The 17,500-nt window shown below is 44.2% G+C and overlaps 15 non-coding genes across 15 annotated transcripts; all 15 read left to right on the forward strand.

The window, feature by feature from the left end:
* Positions 1-1,467: 1,467 nt before the first annotated feature.
* trnas-aga (transfer RNA serine (anticodon AGA)) lies at positions 1,468-1,549 on the forward strand. Its single transcript has one exon. It is a non-coding gene; the product is annotated as a tRNA-Ser (tRNA).
* Positions 1,550-2,364: 815 nt separating this feature from the next.
* On the forward strand, positions 2,365-2,446 carry trnas-aga (transfer RNA serine (anticodon AGA)). The gene has a single exon. It is a non-coding gene; the product is annotated as a tRNA-Ser (tRNA).
* A 1,583-nt stretch (positions 2,447-4,029) lies between these two features.
* trnas-uga (transfer RNA serine (anticodon UGA)) lies at positions 4,030-4,111 on the forward strand. The gene has a single exon. It is a non-coding gene; the product is annotated as a tRNA-Ser (tRNA).
* Positions 4,112-5,630: 1,519 nt separating this feature from the next.
* Positions 5,631-5,712, forward strand: trnas-aga (transfer RNA serine (anticodon AGA)). Its single transcript has one exon. It is a non-coding gene; the product is annotated as a tRNA-Ser (tRNA).
* Positions 5,713-6,361: 649 nt separating this feature from the next.
* On the forward strand, positions 6,362-6,443 carry trnas-uga (transfer RNA serine (anticodon UGA)). Its single transcript has one exon. It is a non-coding gene; the product is annotated as a tRNA-Ser (tRNA).
* A 787-nt stretch (positions 6,444-7,230) lies between these two features.
* Positions 7,231-7,312, forward strand: trnas-aga (transfer RNA serine (anticodon AGA)). The gene has a single exon. It is a non-coding gene; the product is annotated as a tRNA-Ser (tRNA).
* Positions 7,313-7,598: 286 nt separating this feature from the next.
* trnas-aga (transfer RNA serine (anticodon AGA)) lies at positions 7,599-7,680 on the forward strand. The gene has a single exon. It is a non-coding gene; the product is annotated as a tRNA-Ser (tRNA).
* Positions 7,681-8,515: 835 nt separating this feature from the next.
* On the forward strand, positions 8,516-8,597 carry trnas-aga (transfer RNA serine (anticodon AGA)). Its single transcript has one exon. It is a non-coding gene; the product is annotated as a tRNA-Ser (tRNA).
* Positions 8,598-10,295: 1,698 nt separating this feature from the next.
* trnas-aga (transfer RNA serine (anticodon AGA)) lies at positions 10,296-10,377 on the forward strand. Its single transcript has one exon. It is a non-coding gene; the product is annotated as a tRNA-Ser (tRNA).
* Positions 10,378-11,027: 650 nt separating this feature from the next.
* On the forward strand, positions 11,028-11,109 carry trnas-uga (transfer RNA serine (anticodon UGA)). The gene has a single exon. It is a non-coding gene; the product is annotated as a tRNA-Ser (tRNA).
* A 547-nt stretch (positions 11,110-11,656) lies between these two features.
* On the forward strand, positions 11,657-11,738 carry trnas-aga (transfer RNA serine (anticodon AGA)). Its single transcript has one exon. It is a non-coding gene; the product is annotated as a tRNA-Ser (tRNA).
* A 1,161-nt stretch (positions 11,739-12,899) lies between these two features.
* trnas-aga (transfer RNA serine (anticodon AGA)) lies at positions 12,900-12,981 on the forward strand. Its single transcript has one exon. It is a non-coding gene; the product is annotated as a tRNA-Ser (tRNA).
* An 850-nt stretch (positions 12,982-13,831) lies between these two features.
* trnas-uga (transfer RNA serine (anticodon UGA)) lies at positions 13,832-13,913 on the forward strand. The gene has a single exon. It is a non-coding gene; the product is annotated as a tRNA-Ser (tRNA).
* A 2,259-nt stretch (positions 13,914-16,172) lies between these two features.
* On the forward strand, positions 16,173-16,254 carry trnas-aga (transfer RNA serine (anticodon AGA)). The gene has a single exon. It is a non-coding gene; the product is annotated as a tRNA-Ser (tRNA).
* Positions 16,255-17,269: 1,015 nt separating this feature from the next.
* Positions 17,270-17,351, forward strand: trnas-aga (transfer RNA serine (anticodon AGA)). The gene has a single exon. It is a non-coding gene; the product is annotated as a tRNA-Ser (tRNA).
* Positions 17,352-17,500: the final 149 nt, after the last annotated feature.

Consider the following 17,500-nt stretch of genomic DNA (forward strand, 5'->3'; position numbering starts at 1 on the left):
TGCTGAGTAAAGCGTAGGCTCTGGAACCGAACTTCTTGAGAGGTGTTGGACTTTACTATATGCTGGAGTTGCCGCGGGGAATAGGCGGCGAGCAGGTGTGGGTTTATATTAGCGCCCGGGCTCTGCGCCTGTGTGTTGGAGTCCTGTTATTGAACTTCTGTACTAGGTGTTGTGGGCATGTCCAGCTGGGAGGAGACCTCAGGGCATACCTAGGACACGTTGGAGGGACTACGTCTCACAGCTGGCCTGGGAACACCTCGGTATCCTCCCTATAGAACGAGAGGACGTGGCCGGGGACAATGGTGTCCAAGTTTTTTCCACTGAGGGGCCTGTATTTTAAAATCACTGGATGCAGGAGCCATTTTAATATTCTCCAACTATATCCTGAGTTAGAGTTGCAGAGTCTTTTGGTAAAATATTAGGACAGCTTTACGACACATGCTAAATAAAGCTGACAACACTGATGATGACCTGCCAGTTGTTCGCAGACGTGGGATCCAAAGATTAGCAATAAAATGGTCGAAAGTTGGGGTCTCCCCGCGCAGGTTCAAATCCTGCTGACATCAACCTAAGTTTTTCATGATTCTGACTAATTGAACGTCATTCTTTAATTGGGCGGCACCCCTCGGGTCGGGAGTGAAGTTCTGCCTCGAGTAGAGGTGTTCAAGTATGTTGTATTCTTGTTCACGAGTGAGGGAAGAATAAAACGCAAGATTGACAGAGGCTCTGGAACCAAGCTCCTTTGATATTCTCCAACTATATCCTGAGGGGGATTTGCAGTCTTTTGGTAAAAAATTAGGACAGCTCAACAAAAGGAGGCTTCACTACACATCTTCAATAAAGCCTTGAACCCTGCCGACGAGCTGCCAGTCGGTCGCAGATTTGGGATCCAAAGTTAAAACAAATTAAAATATTAGGACAGCTTTACGACACATCTTAAATAAAGCCTCCTACCGTGCCGATTAGCAGAAAGATGGTGCGCAGGTTCGAATCCTCCTGACAACGACTTAAGTGTTTCATGATTCTGACTAATTGAACGTCATTCTTCAGTTGGGCTGCACCCCTCGGGTCGGGAGTGAAGTTCTGCCTCAAGTAGAGAAGTTCAAGTATCTCGTAGTCTTGTTCACAAGTGAGTGGAAGAAACGATGAGAGATTGACAGAGGGATTGGTGCGGCATCTGCAGTAATACAGTGGTCTTTTGTGGTGAAGAAAGAGCTGAGCCGTAAGGCGAAGCTCTCGATATACAGGTGGGTCTACGTTCGTACCCTCATCTATGGTCATGAACTTTGAGTCGTGACTGAAAGGACAAGGTTGCGAGTACAAGCAGCAGAAATGAGTTTCCTCTGCAGGATGTCTGGGATCCGCCTCAGAGAAAGGGTGAAGCGGAGCCATCTACTGTACTACTACGGATACCTCACTGGTGAGATGTTTCGGGGGATCCAAACGTTAGCAGAGACATGCTATCGGGTTGTCGTGGCCGAGCGGTTAAAGCGTTGGACTAGAAATCCATTGGGGTCTTCCTGCGCAGGTTCGAATCCTGCCGAGAATGTCAGATATGTTGCATTTTAAAGGAGAACAAACATGCAAGTTTTTCTAATATGTTAAACAAAAGATAAGTTTGATACAAGGGTGTAATTATTAAGATGTGTCTTCTTCAGCAGGGCTCTCATTACTGCAGTTTTAAAATCAGCAGGAAAGATATTTAAAATCTCCCCTCTCAAAGGACTATCAAATATTCTCCAAAATAATAGTTTTTAATTGAATGTAAAGGACTTGTTTTGGGTTTCATAGGAGAAGAAAAAAAGGCCAACTCTCAGCATGAACCAGGACAAAACTTTCCAGTGTTTCCTCGGGTAAAAACAGAGACTGTGTTGGATTAAAAGCAGAGTGAGGAGATAAAAAGTCACATCTGATGGTGTTTATTGTTTATCTGATGGATCCTGACGACCGCGTCACGTCCAACTTTTGAATGTAACACAACTTTATTTACTTAACATTGCAACGGTTTTTGTTCTGGAGGTCTGTAGAATTAAAAATACTTGTAATATAAAAACATTATCATGGTCACATTTGCAATTTTTTTTGTAAGATTAAAAATGTTTTCGTAAATTATTCTTAAAATTATTTGTTTTTCCTTTCATAACTCTGAAATGTTATTGTATTACTATTTCATCAAAAGCAGCTTCACTACACATCTTAAACAAAGCCTCCAGCTCTGCCGACGAGATGTCAGTCTGAAATTGTGTAGTATTACAATTTTATGTTATTTTATGTAATAAATTCATCAGAGGAAAAATGGGAGGTTGGTTGTTGTTTATTTTAATGAAGGCTTCACTACACATCTTAAAATACAACTGATATCAAGTTGTCGTGGCCGAGTGGTTAAGGCGATGGACTAGAAGTCCATTTGGGTCTCCCCGCGCAGGTTCGAATCCTGCTGACAACGACTTAGTTTTTCATGATTCTGACTATATGAACATCATTTTATTTTAGTTGCGCTGTGTTTTGTGTGTGAACACGACACGCATCAAATATGTATGGCGATTCTTGCATCTTGGCGTCGCGGCCATGACTCAGCAACCAAACCAACGCCACGTTAAATACGCACACATGACCCCAAATACATCTTTGGACAGGTCGAATAAATCAAATTACCAGCCACCCGGACAGCTGTTGCAACAATTGGTTTGCATAACCAAAAGATTTCTGATCAAAGTGTGAGAAACCGAAAAGGAAGTTCATCTGCATGCTCCTCCTCCTCATCTGCACTCAATTTTCTTTTACATTTTATTTTTTTTCAATGAAGTTTTCTGCGCTGATTTTTTTTTCTTACTGAATTATTTAGCCTTATTTCACCATGATTGAGTTTTGCTTTTTGAAGCAGCACATTTTATGACGTTGAATTCTTTTTTTTTTTACACTGAAATTTTCAGCACTGAATTTTTTTACACTGAATTTTCAGCACGGATTTTTTAACACTGAATTTTTCGACACTGATTTTTTTTAAGCATTGAATTTTTTTACACAAAATTTATTGACGCAGATTTTTTTTTACACTGCTTTTTCTCCACTGATTTTTTTCGGCACATATTTTTTCTACCTGAATTTTTTTTTTTACATTAATTTTTGGGGAGTTTTTTTAGCACTCAAATTTTTTTTTACGCTGAATTTTTTTTTTTAATTATTTTACGCAAAAAGTTTTAGTCAAATAAAAAAGCTTTCGTAATGAAGGCACAAATTAACCTCCACTAATGCTTGATCTGTTTAGCACTCAGCTTCTAAAACGTGTACCTTTTTTATAAATACAGTATATACACACAAAATATATGTTTCTGGATCATCATTTGTCCCAAACTAGACTTTGTTGTTTGTTGTTGAAGTCTGCCATGATAAGTAGTTGTTATTGTTAAAGGAAAACGTGAATGTCTGTCAAATTCAATCAATCAATCAATCAATGTTTACTTATATAGCCCTAAATCACTAGTGTCTCAAAGGGCTGCACAAACCACCACGACATCCTCGGTAGGCCCACATAAGGGCAAGGAAAACTCACACCCAGTGGGACGTCGGTGACGTAATGATTAGATGTTATTACATTTAGTTAAATTCTATTGTATTCTATTATAAATGTACTTGTTGCATATATACTTGCAGTGTGTAATTCTGATCAAACTGTGAGAAACCAAAAAGGAAGCTAATCTGCATGTTTGTCGTCATCATCTGGGTCTCCACCTGACTGCAGTTCCTCTTCGTAACCGACTTAAGTGAGCATATGCTCACATTTAATGTTGCCTGGACCCAAACTCCTTTGATATTCTCCAACTATGTCCTGAGACAGAGTTGCGGAGTCTTTTGGTAAAATACTAGGACAGCTCAACAAAAGGAGGCTTCACTACACATCTTAAATAAAGCCTCCAACCCTGCCGACGTGGCATCCAAAGTTAGAAAATGTTTTAATATTAGAACAGCTTTACGACACATCTTAAGTAAAGCCTCCTACCGTGTCGATTAGCAGACTGATTGTGTCAGGTTGTCGTGGCCGAGTGGTTAAGGCGATGGACTTGAAATCCATTGGGGTCTCCCCGCGCAGGTTCGAATCCTGCTGACAACGACTTAAGCTTTTCATGCTTCTGACTAATTGAACGTCAGTCTTCAGTTGGGCTGCACCCCTCGGGTCAGGAGTGAAGTTCTGCCTCAAGTAGAGGAGTTCAAGTATCTCGTAGTCTTGTTCACGAGTGAGGGAAGAATAGAACGCAATATTAACAGAGGGATTGGTAATGCAGTCACTCCAGCGGTCTTTTGTGGTGAAGAAAGAGCTGAGCCAGAAGGCGAAGCTCTCAATATACAGGTCGGTCTACGTTCCTACCCTCACCTCTGGTCATGAACTTGGAGTCGTGACTGAAAGGACAAGGTTGCAGATACCAGCGGCAGAAATTAGTTTCCTCCACTGGATGTCTGGGATCACCCTCAGAGATAGGGTGAGGAGCTCGGTCAGCCCGGAGAGACTCAGAGTAGAGCCGCTGCTCCCTCACAGTGAGAGGAGCCACTGCATTTCATGATTCTGACTAATTGATGACGCGTGGAGATTCTTGCATCTTCCATGACTCAGCAACCAAACCAACGCCACATTAATCATGCACACATGACCCCAAATACATTTTTGGACAGGTCGAATAAATCAAATTACCAGCCACCTGGACAGCTGCTGCAACAATTGGTTTGCATAACCAAAAGATTTCTGATCAAAGTGTGAGAAACTGAAAAGGAAGCTCATCTGCATGCTCTTCATACTTATCTGTACTCGATTTTTTTTACATTTTATTTTTTTACACTGAATTTTTCAGCACTGATTTCATTTTTTAACAGAGTTATTAAGCCTTATTTCACCAGGAGTGAGTTTTTTTTTGAAGCAGCACATTTTGGGGTCTTTCCGCGCAGGTTCGAACCAACGATTTAGTTTTTCATGATTCTGACTGATCATCATTCTTCAGTTGGGCTGCAATTTGTGTGTGACCACGCGACGCAGCAAAAATGCGTGGACATTTTTGCATCTTGGCGTTGAGGTGGGAGTCATCCCCGGTGAACGAGAGGGTTTTTCCCCTGCGTTTTCGGGTCAGGGGAAGGGTTTTGACTGTTGTTTGCGCGTATGCGCCAAATGGTAGTTCGGATTACCCGGCCCACATTGGCAGCGACAGCATAACCTAGAGGGCCGTTATAGGGAGGAACGGTCTCCCCGATCTGAACCAGTGATGGGTTCTGTTATTGAACTTCTGTACTAGGTGTTTTTGGCATGTCCAGCCGGGAGGAGACCTCAGGGCAGACCTAGGACACGTTGGAGGGACTATGTCTCACAGCTGGCCTGGGAACACCTCGGTATCCTCCCTATAGAACGAGAGAACATGGCCGGGGACAGTTTTTTTTTGACAGGAGCCGCGTATTGTAAAATCACTGGATGGAGGAACCATTTTGATATTCTTCAACTTTATCCTGAGGCGGAGTTGCAGAGTCTTTTGGAAAATATTAGGACAGCTTTAAGACACATCTTAAATAAAGCTGACAACACTGACTATGAGCTGCCAGTCGTTCTCAGACGTGGGATCTGTAGAGAATTAGCAGAGATGTGGTGACAGGTTGTCGTGGCCGAGTGGTTAAGGCGATGGACTAGAAATCCATTGGGGTCCCCCCGCGCAGGTTCGAATCCTGCCGACAACGACTAAAGCTTTTCATGATTCTGACTAATTGAACAACAGTCTTCAGTGAGGCTGCACCCCTCGAGTCGGGAGTCAAGTTTTGACTCAAGTGGAGGAATTCAAGTATCTTGTAGTCTTGTTCACGAGTGAGGGGATCAATAGAACACCAGATTAACAGAGGGATTGGTGCGGCGTCTACAGTGATGCAGTCTTTTGTGGTGAAGAAAGAGCTCAGCCAGAAGGCGGTCTTGACTCAGCAAGGAAAGCCAAACCAACGCCAAGTTAATCACGCACAAAAGACCCCAAAGACATATTTGGACAGGTCCAATAAATCGAATCACCCATTTGCTCAAATCATTTTAATTTACACTTCCTTCATTTTTCAAAAGACCGATGCTGAGAAAAGCATAGACTCTGGAACCAAGCTCCTTTGATATTCTCCAACTATATCCTGAGGGGGAGTTGCAGTCTTTTGGTATAAAATTAGGACATCTCAACAAAAGGAGGCTTCACTACACATTTTCTATTAAGCCTTGAACCCTGCCGACGAGCTGCAAGTCGGTCGCAGACGTGGGATCCAAAGTTAGAAGAAATTATAATATTAGGACAGCTTTAGGACACATCTTAAATAAAGCCTCCTAACATGCCAATTAGCAGAAAGATGGAGCCAGGTTGTCGTGGCCGAGTGGTTAAGGCGATGGACTTGAAATCCATTGGGGTCTCCCTGCGCAGGTTCGAGTCCTGCTGACAACGATTTGAGCTTTTCATGATTCTGACTAATTGAATGTCATTCTTCAGTTGGACTGTACCCCTCAGGTTGGGAGTGAAGTTCTACCTCAAATGGAGGTGTTTAAGTATCTTGTAGTCTTGTTCACAACTGAGGGAAAAATAGAATGCAGGATTGGTGAGGCAGTCACTGCAGCGGTCTTTTTTGCAGAAGAAAGAGCTGAGCCAGAAGGCGAAGCTATCGATATGCAGGTCTACGTTCCTACCCTCACCTCTGGTCATGAACTCTGAGTCATGAAAGAAAAGACAAGGTTGCAAATACCAGCGGCAGAAATGAGTTTCCTATGCAGGATGTCTAGGATCACCCTCAGAGATAGGGTGAGGAGTTCGGTCTGCCTGGAGAGACTCGGAGTATAGGCGGTACTCCCTCGCAGCGAGTATCTCATAGTCTTGTTCAAGAGTGAGAGAAGAATAGAATGCAAGATTAACAGAGGGGTCTACGTTCCTACCCCCAACCTCTGGTCATGAACTTTAATTCGTGACCGAAAGGACAAGGTTGCAAGTACCAGCGGCAGAAATGAGTTTCATCCGCAGGATGTCTGGGATCACCCTCAGAGATAGGGTGAGGAGCTCGGTCAGCCGGGAAGGACTCAGAGTAGAGCCACTGCTCCCTCACAGTGAGAACAGCAGCTGAGATGTCTCGGGCAACTACTACGGATGCCTCCACTACACATCTTAAATTAAAGCCTGGCACAACAATTGGGGATTTTGACGCTTTGTTTCTGTCAAGCAAAAAAGCGTCAAATTTTGTCAGGTTGTTGTGGCCGAGTGGTTAAGGCGATGGACTAGAAATCCATTGGGGTCTCCCCGCGCAGGTTCAAATTCTGCCGACAACGACTTAAGCTTTTCATGATTCTGACTAATTGATCATGCATGGAGATTCTTTCATCTTGGCGTTGCGGCCATGACTCAGCAAAGAAAGTGAAACCAACGTCACATTAATTACGCACACAAGAGCCCAAAGACATCTGCAGACAGGTCCAATAAATGAAATCACTCAGTTGCCAGTCGGTCGCGGAGGTGCGATCCAAAGTTTAAAAAAAATTAAAATAATAGGACAGCTTTACGACACATCTTACATAAAACCTGGTACCATGACCATTAGCAGAAAGTAAATGGCAGGTTGTTGTGGCCGAGCGGTTAAGGCGATGGACTAGAAATCCATTGGAGTCTCCCCGCGCAGATTCGAAACCTGCTGACAACAACTCAAGTTTTTCGTGATTCTGACTAATTGAACGTCATTCTTCAGTTGGGCTGCACCCCTCAGGTTGGGAGTGAAGTTCTACCTCAAGTAAAGGATTTCAAGTATCTCGTAGTCTTGTTCACAAGTGAGGGAAGAAAAATGAGTGATTGACAAAGGTGTTGGTGCAGTGATGGAGTCACTCCATCCGTCTTTTGTGGTGAAGAAAGAGCTGAGCCAGAAGGTGAAGCTCTCGATATATAGGTCGGTCTATATTCCTACCCTCACCTTTGGTCATGAACTTTGAGTCGTGACTGAAAGTTCGCAACTACAAGCGGCAGAAATGAGTTTCCTCCACAGGATGCCTGGGATCCCCCTCAGAGAAAGGGGGGAGCACTCTTTCATGTAGAGAGGAGCCAGCTACTACTACGGATGCCTCCTGGGCATCTACTACAGATACCTCCCTGGTGAGATGTTTCGGGCATGTCTAGCTGGCAGGATACCTCAGGGAAGACCTAGGACACTGCTGCCCCCGCGACCCGGACTCGGACTATGAACGAATGAATTTGCCGTCAAAGTATATTCTCATCAGTGACAGAGCAGGAAGGGGCTTGTACAGGGGTATCCAAGATTTTTCCACTGAGGGCCGCATATTGTAAAATCACTGGATTCCGGAGTCATTTTGATATTCTCCAACTATATCCTGAGCCGGATTTGCAGAGTCTTTTGGTAAAATATTAGGACAGCTCAACTAAAGGAGGCTTCACTACACATCTTAAATAAAGCTTTCAACCCTGCTGACCAGCTGGCAGTCGGTCGCAGATGTGGGATCCAAAGGTTAGCAGAAAAATGCTGTCGGGTTGTCGTGGCCGAGTGGTTAAGGCGATGGACTAGAAATCTATTGGGGTCTCCCCACGCAGGTTTGAATACTGCTGACAACATCAGCTATGTTTCGTTTAAAAGGAAAACAAACATGCAAGTTTTTCTAATATGTTGTATAAAAAAAGGTAAGTTTGATACAGGTGTGGAAGTATTAAGGTTTATTGGGGCTCTCATAACTGCAGTTTTAAAATCAGCAGGGAAGACTTTTCAAATCTCCCCTCTCAAAGAACTATCAAATATTCTCCAAAATAATTGTTTGGAATTGAATGTAAAGGACTTGTTTTGGGTTTCATAGGAGAAGAAAAAAAGGCCAACTCTCAGCATGAACCAGGACAAAACTTTCCAGTGTTTCCTCGGGTAAAAACAGAGACTGTGTTGGATTAAAAGCAGAGTGAGGAGATAAAAAGTCACATCTGATGGTGTTTATTGTTTATCTGATGGATCCTGACGACCGCGTCACGTCCAACTTTTGAATGTAACACAACTTTATTTACTTAACATTGCAACGGTTTTTGTTCAGGAGGTCTGTAGAGTTAAAAATACTTGTAATATAAAAACATTATCATGGTCAAATTTGCACGTTCTTTTGTAAGATTAAAAATGTTTTAGTAAGTTATTCTTAAAATTATGTATGTTTTCCTTTCATAGCTCTGAAATGTTATTGTATTACTATTTCATCAAAAGCAGCTTCACTACACATCTTAAACAAAGCCTCCAGCTCTGCCGACGAGATGTCAGTCTGAAATTGTGTAGTATTACAATTTTTTGTTAATTTATGGAATAAATTCAACAGGGGAAAAAATGGGAGGTTGGTTGTTGTTTATTTTAATGAATGCTTCACTACACATCTTAAATACCTGCCGATATCAAGTTGTCTTGGCCGAGTGGTTAAGGCGATGGACTAGAAATCCTTTGAGGTCTCCCTGTGCAGTTTTGAATCCTGCCGATAATGACTTGGTTTTTCATGATTCTGACTAATTGGTCATGCGTGGAGATTCTTGCATCTTGGCCATGACTCAGCAAGGAAAGCCAAACCAACGCCACGTTAATCACGCACACAAGACCCCAAAGACATCTTTGAACAAGTCTGATAAATCAATTAGACCATTCGCTGAATTCATTTTTAAATCACACCTCCTTCATTTTTCAAAAGAACACTGTTGAGTAAAGCATAGGCTTTTGAACCAAAGTCCTTGCAAGGGATTGGACTTTACTATATACTGGAGTTGCCGCGGGGAAGGATTTTGACTGTTGTTTGTGTGTATGCGCCAAATGGTAGTTCGGATTACCCGGCCCACATTGGCAGGGACAGCATAACCTAAAGGGTCGTGATTGGGAGGAACGGCCTCCCCGATCTGAACCAGAGTGGTGTTCTGTTATTGAACTTCTGTACTAGGTCTTTCGGGCATGTCCAGCTGGGAGTAGACCTCGGGGCAAACCTACGACACGTTGGAGGGACTATGTCTCACAGCTCGCCTGGGAACACCTCGGTATCCTCCCTGTAGAACGAGAGAACATGGCCAGGGACAGCGGTATCCAAGTTTTTTTTGACAGGAGCCGCGTATTGTAAAATCACTGGATGGAGGAGCCATTTTGATATTCTTCAACTTTATCCTGAGGCGGAGTTGCAGAGTCGTTTGGAAAATGTTAGGACAGCTTTACGACACATCTTAAATAAAGCTGACAACGCTGACTATGAGCTGCTAGTCGTTCTCAGACGTGGGATCTGTAGAGAATTAGCAGAGATGTGGTGACAGGTTGACGTGGCCGAGTGGTTAAGGCGATGGACTAGAAATGCACTGGGGTCTCCCCACGCAGGTTCGAATCCTGCCGACAACGACTAAAGCTTTTCATGATTCTGACTAATTGAATGTCAGTCTTCAGTGAGGCTGCACCCCTCGAGTCGGGAGTCAAGTTGTGACTCAAGTGGAGGAGTTCAAGTATCTTGTAGTCTTGTTCACGAGTGAGGGAAGAATAGAAAACTAGATTAAAAGAGAGAGATTGGTGCGGCGTCTACAGCGATGCAGTCTTTTGTGGTGAAGAAAGAGCTCAGCCAGAAGGCGCCCATGACTCAGCAAGGAAAGCCAAACAAACGCCAAGTTAATCACACACACAAGACCCCAAAGACATCTTTGGACAGGTCCAATAAATCGAATTACCCATTTGCTCAATTAATTTTAATTCACACTTCCTTCATTTTTCAAAAGACCGATGCTGAGAAAAGCATAGACTCTGGAACCAAGCTCCTTTGATATTCTCCAACTATATCCTGAGGGGGAGTTGCAGTCTTTTGGTATAAAATTAGGACAGCTCAACAAAAGGAGGCTTCACTACACATCTTCAATAAAGCCTTGAACCCTGCCGACGAGCTGCCAGTCGGTCGCAGATGTGGGATCCAAAGTTAGAACAAATTATAATATTAGGACAGCTTTATGGCACATCTTAAATAAAGCCTCCTAACATGCCAATTAGCAGAAAGATGGAGCAAGGTTGTCGTGGCCGAGTGGTTAAGGCGATGGACTTGAAATCCATTGGGGTCTCCCTGCGCAGGTTCGAGTCCTGCTGACAACGACTTGAACTTTTTATGATTCTGACTAAATGAATGTCATTCTTCAGTTGGGCTGTACCCCTCAGGTTGGGAATGAAGTTCTACCTCAAATGGAGGTGTTTGAGTATCTCGTAGTCTTGATCACGAGTGAAGGAAAAATAGAACGCAGGATTGGTGAGGCAGTCACTGCAGCAGTCTTTTTTTGCAGAAGAAAGAGCTGAGCCAGAAGGTGAAGCTATCGATATGCAGGTCTACGTTCCTACCCTCACCTCTGGTCATGAACTCTGAGCCATGACAGAAAAGACAAGGTTGAAAATACCATCGGCAGAAATGAGTTTCCTATGCAGGATGTCTGGGATCACCCTCAGAGATAGGGTGAGGAGTTCGGTCAGCCTGGAGAGACTCAGAGTAGAGCCGGTACTCCCTCGCAGCGAGAGGAACAGCTGAGATGACTCGGGCGTCTACTACAGATGCCTCCACTACACATCTTAAATGAAAGCCTGGCACAACAGTTGGGGATTTTGACGCTTCGTTTGTGTCGAGGTTCTTGGCTGTATTTTTTAATGTCAATTTGTCGTGGCCGAGTGGTTAAGGCGATGGACTAGAAATCCATTGGGGTCTCCCCGCGCAGGTTCGAATCCTGCCGACAACGACTTAGTTTTTTATGATTCTGGCTAATTGATCATGCGTGGAGATTCTTGCATCTTGGCGTTGCGGCCATGACTCAGCAAAGAAAGTAAAACCAAGGTCACATTAATCACGCACACAAGACCCCAAAGACATCTGTAGACATGTCCAATAAATGAAATCACTCAGTTTCCAGTCGGTCGCAGACGTGGGATCCAAAGTTAAAAATAATTAAAATAATAGGACAGAACATCTTACATAAAGCCTCCTACCGTGCCGATTAGCAGATAGTAAATGTTGGGTTGTTGTGGCCGAGTGGTTAAGGCGATGGATTAGAATTCCATTGGAGTATCCTCGTGCAGATTTGAATCCTGCTGACAACGACTTGAGTTTTTCGTGATTCTGACTAATTGAACATCCTTCTTCAGTTGGGCTGCACCCCTCAGGTTGGGAGTGAAGTTCTACCTCAAGTGGAGGATTTCAAGTAACTCGTAGTTTTGTTCACGAGTGAGGGAAGAAAAGATGAGAGATTGACAGAGGGGTTGGTGCAGTGATGGACTCACTCCATCCGTCTTTTGTGGTGAAGAAAGAGCTGAGCCAGAAGGCGAAGCTCTCTATATATAGGTCGGTCTATATTCCTACCCTCACCTTTGGTCATGAACTTTGAGTCGTGACTGAAAGGACAAGGTCGCGAATACAAGCGGCAGAAATGAGTTTCCTCCGCAGGATGTCTGGGATCACCCTCAGGGAAAGGGTGAAGAACTCTTTCATGTAGAGAGGCGCCAGCTACTACTACGGATGCATCCTGGGCATCTACTACAGATACCTCCCTGGTGAGATGTTTCGGGCATGTCCAGCTGGGAAGATACCTCAGGGAAGACCTAGGACACTGCTGCCCCCGCGACCCGGACTCGGACTATGAACGAATTAATTTGCCGTCAAAGTATATTGGGAAGGGGCTTGTACAGGGGTATCCAAGATTTTTCTACTGAGGGCCGCATATTGTAAAATCACTGGATTCCGGAGTCATTTTGATATTCTCCAACTATATTCTGAGGCGGATTTGGAGAGTCTTTTGGTAAAATATTAGGACAGCTCAACTAAAGGAGGCTTCACTACACATCTTAAATAAAGCTTTCAACCCCGCCAACCAGCTGCCAGGCGGTTAGCAGATAGAACCTGTCGCGTTGTTGTGGCCGAGTGGTTAAGGCGATGGACTAGAAATCCATTGGGGTCTCCCCGCGCAGGTTCGAATCCTGCTGACAACGACTTAGTCTTTCATGATTCTGACTATATGAACATCATTTTTTTTAGTCGGGCTGTGTTTTGTGTGTGACCACGACACGCATCAAATAAGTGTAGAGAATCTTGCATCTTGGCGTCGCGGCCATGACTCAGCAACCAAACCAACGCCACGTTAAATACGCACACATGACCCCAAATACATCTTTGGACAGGTCGAATATATCAAATTACCAGCCACCCGGACAGCTGCTGCAACAATTGGTTTGCATAACCAAAAGATTTTTGATCAAAGTGTGAGAAACCGAAAAGGAAGTTAATCTGCATGCTCGTCCTCCTCATCTGCACTCAATTTTCTTTTACATTTTATTTTTTTACACTGAATTTTTTAGCACTGATTTTTTTTTTTTTTTTTTTTACTGAATTTTTTAGCCTTATTTCACCAGGAAGTTGAGTTTTGCTTTTTGAAGCAGCACATTTTATGAGACTGAATTTTTTTTTTTACCCTGAATTTTTTACACTGAGTTTATTGCTCTGAACTTTTCAGCACTGAATTTTTTACACTGAATTCACACTTCCTTCATTTTTCAAAAGACCGATGCTGAGAAAAGCATAGACTCTGGAACCAAGCTCCTTTGATATTCTCCAACTATATCCTGAGGGGGAGTTCCAGTCTTTTGGTAAAAAATTAGGACAGCTCAACAAAAGGAGGCTTCACTACACATCTTCAATAAAGCCTTGAACCCTGCCGACGAGCTGCCAGTCGGTCGCAGATGTGAGATCCAAAGTTAGAACAAATTATAATATCAGGACAGCTTTAGGACAAATCTTAAATAAAGCCTCCTAACATGCCAATTAGCAGAAAAATGAAGCCAGGTTGTCGTGGCCGAGTGGTTAAGGCGATGAACTTGAAATCCATTAGGTTCTCCCCGTGTAGGTTCAAATCCTGCTGACAACGATTTGAGCTTTTTATGATTCTTTCTAATTGAATGTCATTCTTCAGTTGGGCTGTACCCCTCAGGTTGGGAATGAAGTTCTACCACAAATGGAGGTGTTTAAGAATCTCGTAGTCTTGTTCACAAGTGAGGGAAAAATAGAACGCAGGATTGGTGAGGCAGTCACTGCAGCAGTCTTTTTTTGCAGAAGAAAGAGCTGAGCCAGAAGGCGAAGCTATCGATATGCAGGTCTACGTTCCTACCCTCACCTCTGGTCATGAACTCTGAGCCATGACAGAAAAGACAAGGTTGCAAATACCATCGGCAGAAATGAGTTTCCTATGCAGGATGTCTGGGATCACCCTCAGAGATAGGGTGAGGGAGTGAAGTTCTGCCTTAAGTGGAGGAGTTCAAGTATCTCATAGTCTTGTTCAAGAGTGAGAGAAGAATAGAACGCAAGATTAACAGAGGGGTCTATGTTCCTACTCTCACCTCTGGTCATGACCTTTAAATCGTGACAGAAAGGACAAGGTTGCAAATACCAGCGGCAGAAATGAGTTTCATCCGCAGGATGTCTGGGATCACCCTCAGAGATAGGGTGAGGAGCTCGTTCAGCCTGGAGAGACTCAGAGTAGAGCCGCTGCTCCCTCACAGTGAGAGGAGCCAGCTGAGATGGCTCTGGCGTCTACTACGGATATCACCACATTGCCAAAAGTATGTGTCCACCCATCCAAATGATCGGAATCAGGTGTATGAAATCCAGCACTTAGTCGTGGAGACTGTTCCTACAAACATTTGTGAAAGAATGGGCCGCTTTCAGTGATTTCCAGCATGGGACTGTCATAGGATGCCACCTGTGCAACAAATCCAGCTTAGGTGGTTCGATGCCTCACGAGCCTCTCCTCGAGGAGACCTCGGAGGTAGGCCAAGAACCAGATGGGGGGATTACATCTCCTCTCTGGCCTGGGAATGCTCCGGGATCCCCCAGGGGGAAGTTGGTAGTGTTGCTCTGGAGAGGGAAGTCTGGGGGTCTCTGCTGGAGCGGATGAAGATGGATGGATGCTCCCAACCTTGTGGTTGTGGGGTGGTATAGCTCGGTTGGTAGAGCGGCCGTGCCAGCAACTTGAGGGTTGCAGGTTCGAATCCCGCTTCCGCCATCTTAGTCACTGCCATGTTGTCCTTGGGCAAGACACTTTACCCACCTGCTCCCAGTGCCACCCACACTGGTTTGAATGTAAAAAAAAAAAAATATATATTGGGTTTCACTATGTAAAGCGCTTTGAGTCACTAGAGAAAAAGCGCTATATAAATATAATTCACTTCACTTCACATCTTAAATGAAAGCCTGGCACAACAATTGGGGATTGCGACGCTTCGTTTGTGTCTAGCAAATCACTCAGTTGCCAGTCGGTCGCAGAAAGTGGGATCCAAAGTTTAAAAAAATTACAATAATAGGACAGCTTTACGACACATCTTACATAAAGCTTCCTACCGTGCCGATTAGCAGAAAGTAAATGTCAGGTTGTTGTGGCCGAGTGGTTAGGGCGATAGACTAGAAAACCATTGGGGTCTCCTGCCGACAACGACTTTGTTTTTCATGATTCTGACTAATTGATCATGCATGGAGATTCTTGCATCTTGGCTATGACTCAGCAAGGAAAACCAAACCAACACCACGTTAATCACGCACACAAGACCCCAAAGACATCTTTGAACAAGACCGAAAAATCATACAGACCATTCGCTGAATTCATTTTTAAATCCCACCTCCTTCATTTTTCAAAAGAACATTGCTAAGTAAAGCATAGGCTTTTGAACCAAAGTCCTTGCAGGGGATTGGACTTTACTATATGCTGGAGTTGCCGCGGGCAATAGGCAGCGAGCAGGTGTGAGCTGATTATTAGAGCACCCGGCATGGTGCCTGTGTGTTGGAGTCATCCCCAGTGAACGAGAGGGTTTTTCCCCTGCGTTTTCGGGTCAGGGAAAGGATTTTGACTGTTGATTGCGCGTATGCGCCAAATGGCAGTTCGGATTACCCGGCCCACATTGGCAGCGACAGCATAACCTGGAGGGCCGTGATTGGGAGGAACGGCCTCCCCGATCTGAACCAGTGATGGGTTCTGTTATTGAACTTCTGTACTAGGTGTTTTGGGCATGTCCAGCCGGGAAGAGACCTCAGGGCAGACCTAGGACACGTTGGAGGGACTATGTCTCACAGCTGGCCTGGGAACACCTCGGTATCCTCCCTATAGAACGAGAGAAAAGTTGAGTTGTGGTGACAGGTTGTCGTGGCCGAGTGGTTAAGGCGATGGACTAGAAATCCATTGGGGTCCCCCCGCGCAGGTTCGAATCCTGCCGACAACGACTTAAGCTTTTCATGATTCTGACTAATTGAATGTCAGTCATCAGTGAGGCTGCACCCCTCGAGTCAGGAGTCAAGTTTTGACTCAAGTGGAGGAGTTCAAGAATAGAACACTAGATTAACAAAAAGATTGGTGCGGCGTCTATTCTAATCATTTGTTGTCTTTAACAGTAAGCGGCCGGGAGCAGAGGGAGAGAGGATACGAACGTGGCTGGAGAGTCGCGTCCTGCTGGAGAGAGAACTTTGTTAAAGCGATTGATCATTAAGACTTTGTTAAAACGGCACGCTTGACTCCTGTGAAGTGTCTATACAGTCTGATACAGGTGTGGAATTATTAAAATGTGTCTTCTTTAGCAGGGCTCTCATTACTGCAGTTTTAAAATCAGCAGGAAATACTTTTCAGATCTCCCCTCTCAAAAAACTATTGTCAAAAGTTTCAGAGAATCTGGAGAAATCACTCCACGTAAGCGGCATGGCCGGAAACCAACATTGAATGACCGTGACCTTCTATCCCTCAGATGGCACTGTATCAAAAACCGACATCAATCTCTAAAGGATATCACCACATGGGCTCAGGAACACTTCAGAAAACCACTGTCACTAAATAGAGTTTGTCGCTACATCTGCTAGTGCGAGTTAAAGCTCTACTATGCAAAGCGAAAGCCATTTATCAACAACATCCAGAGATGCCGCTGGCTTATCTGGGCTCGAGATCATCTAAGATGGACTGATGCAAAGTGGAAAATTGTTCTGTGGTCTGACGAGTCCACATTTCAAATTATTTTTGGATACATTCGACATCGTGTCATCCGGACCAAAGGGGAAGCAAACCATTCAGACTGTTATCCACGCAAAGTTCAAGTTTTCCCCTTTTTTCAACAGGGGAAAAAAGGGAGGGTGGTTGTTGTTTATTTGAATGAAAGCTTCACTACACATCTTAAATCAAAGCCTGGCACTTTGTTATCTCGACAATTTGTGTCCAGCTGGTGCAATTCTTGGCATTACAGCTGATATCAAGTTGTTGTGGCCGAGTGGTTAAGGCGATGGACTAGAAATCCATTGGGGTCTCCCCGCGCAGGTTCGAATCCTGCCGACAACGACTTAATTAAACAATAATTAAACATATTTTTTTTACTCGGGCTGCGTTTTGTGTGTGACAACCAGACGCATCAAAAAATGCGTGGAGATTCATGCATCTTGGCGTCACTGCCATGACTCAGCAAGGAAAGGCAAACCAACGCCACGTTA

Source organism: Nerophis ophidion, linkage group LG01 (assembly GCF_033978795.1).
Source record: "Nerophis ophidion isolate RoL-2023_Sa linkage group LG01, RoL_Noph_v1.0, whole genome shotgun sequence".
Lineage (NCBI taxonomy): Eukaryota > Metazoa > Chordata > Actinopteri > Syngnathiformes > Syngnathidae > Nerophis > Nerophis ophidion.